Source organism: Leopardus geoffroyi, chromosome C1 (assembly GCF_018350155.1).
Source record: "Leopardus geoffroyi isolate Oge1 chromosome C1, O.geoffroyi_Oge1_pat1.0, whole genome shotgun sequence".
Classification (NCBI taxonomy): Eukaryota; Metazoa; Chordata; class Mammalia; order Carnivora; family Felidae; genus Leopardus; species Leopardus geoffroyi.
In genome coordinates this window covers 153,821,354-153,824,751 of record NC_059328.1, presented here as the reverse complement: position 1 = coordinate 153,824,751, position 3,398 = coordinate 153,821,354, and the positions used below count along the sequence as shown (strand labels likewise).

The 3,398-nt window shown below is 44.7% G+C and overlaps 1 non-coding gene across 1 annotated transcript; it reads right to left on the bottom strand.

The window, feature by feature from the left end:
* Positions 1-1,701: 1,701 nt before the first annotated feature.
* On the bottom strand, positions 1,702-1,828 carry LOC123600244. The gene has a single exon (XR_006713603.1). It is a non-coding gene; the product is annotated as a small nucleolar RNA SNORA25 (small nucleolar RNA).
* Positions 1,829-3,398: the final 1,570 nt, after the last annotated feature.

Here is a 3,398-nt window from a genome sequence, read left to right as displayed (position 1 = left end):
GAGGAGTCACAGCTGCAGAACACGGGTTGGGGGATGGGAGGGGAAGGTGTCAGATGTCTTTCCCTGGCTGTGGAGACCCCTGTCCATATTCTAAAACCACCCTGAACATCAGCCTCTGCTTCGAGGAGACAAGGGAACAGACAGATGATTGCTACTTGGCTGTGGCAATTTGGCCGACTTATATGTCAGGGGGAGATAGCTCTGTGACAGCCTGAGCTGTCCCAGCCCCAGCCTGGTTTAGCCAGCACACTTTCATCCCACTTAAACACTTGGAGATAGATGGAGTAAAAGAAAAGGGGTGAGTGTGTGTGTGCGCGAGTGTGTGCGTGCGCACGTGTGCTCAGGTAAGATACTAGATAGGGGTGGGAGCACAATAACGAGATGGCCAGAAAATAGTGATAGAATCAAATCAGCCCAAGTCTCCATCAAAGCAGCTGACTCCATATCTGCAGTATCTGAAGCTTAAAGAGCAGAAGGACACAGTGCTTTATTTCTAAGGCATTTGATTATCCTTCAGTTAGTGGGAAGACCACTTAGAATCTAACCAGTAAATAGTGCACTCAGCATTATAGTGCTGGTCCCCCAAACACTATGTGGTGTGTGGAAGGCAGGGAAGCCTGCTGACCTGAACACCAGGAGCCACATGGCCGGAGGTGGGCTTCTCATCGTCCTGCTTGTGTTTCTGTTGGGAACTGTCCCTGTGTTTCTGAACTGTGCTGGCCTTTCCAGGGAGCAGTCCCAGGCTCCCCCAGGAAGGGATAAAGCAGAAATTCTGCCAAGCCAAGCAGGTTGGGGGGTGGATAAGGGGGATTTCATGCCATGGATAATTAAGATGCAGTTCTTTTGTACTTCTTCACTGAAAATGTCAAGTTTCTGGATATTGTGGGGTTTCTGTTTCTGTCTCATTCTGCTACTTGGACTTTAATCATCCTTAGAGCCATGAGCAGGGAGAAGCTGACTTGGTGGATATAATGGAATGTTGGTTCTCAACCTCAGGAGTTCCCCAGGTGAAATTCAGAGCTGGCCCCTGAAATTCGGAACGTGGAGAGCAAGGCAAGGACGAAGACAGAGGCAGGCCTCTCTGGATTGATAGGTGGCAGTTTTAAGAAGTAAGGGAACTTCCATTTGATGCTTGCCTTGGGCTGTGCAAAATGAGATCTTTGTACCCACCTTGCAGAATCATAATTTATTTTTATAGAGGCCTTAATGGGATTCAGTCATGTACACAGTCCAGATGGTCTCAATAACACATTACTCTCAAGGCTGCATCCTTGTAGTGGCTCCTAGTGTGGGAACAGTGGGTGGAACATACCTTCCAAAGAAAGGGGAGGGGGTGGAGCCTCTGCTCTTATTGCCTGGATCCAGGTCAAATGTCAGCCAGGGGTCATGTCTTCTCAATGACCTCCTCCAACAGGAAAATGTGATCCACATTGGACAATTTTGGTCTTTGTTAGCACATCTGAGAAGTGACTTAGAGAAACAGATAAGAAACTGTTAATGTTTAGGTTCTGATGTGAACCCCAATTATCTAGCTATGGTGATACAGCCATGTTCTGCCTATCCACTATTGGTATGTGTAATGGGGCATGAAAGTGATGATATATTATTTAACTTTGGAACATGCTTACTCTCCCGGATCACCAAACATAGGTTATTATGAATGAACTACCATGAACTTTTATGATTATAGGAGTGGCTACATCTTATATTTCCTCAGAAAAACAGCACTATTTAATGACTATGGCATCCTATGGAGACCTTCAACCTTTAGTCATAGAGTTAAGAGTTCTTGGTTTCACAGTTCCAAAAGCCCTGTTTGAAATGATCTGTATATAAACTGGGGCAGAAAGACCCCTCACCTTTGCATGACATAGGCAGAATTTGAGAATCAGAAATCCTATTGGCAGTCACATTTGTATATTCTGTGGAATGAAATCCACTTTAGTGGGCAGTTCTGTTTGATATCTTCGTCCATTCTTACACGTTCTTCTGTATCTCATTTTCTGCAGAAACAAATCTGGTCCTTCAAAAGGGCATATAATAGGAAGCATTGTTTCTTTTATTTCAAATCTATTTTTAGAGACAAATTACAGCTCCTGATACTGTGGTTTAGTGAAGCTGCTATTTTGGGGGCATGTGTGTTACTTCTGTAATGGGTGTGAAAATACAGTGACCCAGGGCATGGAGAATCTAGCTTCTTGCTGCTTGCTAGCTTTGTTTGGGCTGTTTCAGATTGGTCTCTGGGGTGCATGAAGGTAAGTGAGCAACATACATTGGGTCTTCAGCAATTTGGTTTGGAGGTCAGACTGCAGATTCCCTCCCCTAGGAATCTTTATTGCTTCAGAGTGGGAGAGAGTCAACTCTCAGTGGCTTCCCTAAGGAATGTCTGATGCTCCACAGACAGTTGGAGGGAAAGGGCAATACCAAATCCTGTTTACTTCCCCAGTGGTGTTTGGGTTCTTGTGTAGAGGTGGAAAATGTCATCCATGGCATCAGTGGAGGCAGGACTCTATCCGCAAAGAAGATGGCGATGTCAGCAGGGGTCACTCCAGGGAATTCTATTTACTGAGAAGCAGAGAACAGGATAAAGGCAAAGCCTAAGGGAGGCTAAACTAACACCCAGTGGAGAGATAGAGAGTCAGTCAGGCCACCTTGCTAGAAGGCTCCGGGCTAGAATCATATAAAGTTAGGGGAAGCATTTAGAAAAACTCTAGGTGTGGGCTCTCCGATTATGGATAAGAATTGGAATGACTGGTGAAGATCAAGGAGATAGAGAGCAGCCTTATCTACACCCAAACCGAGGACCTCCAGACCTCTGATTCAAAGCACTGCGACATTGTGTACAATGAGGCAAATGATTTTCCAACGAGCTACAGTGCAGCAAGAGTGTGATGTGGTGGTGAGGGTGTGGGTTTTGGTGTCAAACAGTGCTGGCTTTGAGTCCCACCTCAGCCACTTATTGGCTTATTTGGCAATTTATTTAACCTCTTTAAGCCTCCTTTTTCTCATCTGTCAAGAGGAGATGAAAGTAGGCAGGGTTTCTCAACTTTGGCACTATTGACACGTTGGACTGCATAATTCTTTGTTGTGGGTGCTGCCGTGCATGGAAGGCTATTTAGATCACTAGATACTAATATCACAACCCCTCCCCTTCAAGTGCTGACAACCAAAAATGACTCCAGACATTGCAAAATGTCCCATGGGATCAAAATATTTCCAGTGGAAAACCACTGCAACGTGTAATAGTGGGAACAAAGAAGTTCTATGTGAAGTACTTGGCATTGGTGTCTGGAATGTAACAGTTGCTCAATGGATATTAGATATTATTTTTACCCATTGAAAAAAATGTGGGCAGTATTTTTATTAGATATTAAATAATATCATTGTTAGGGCATACC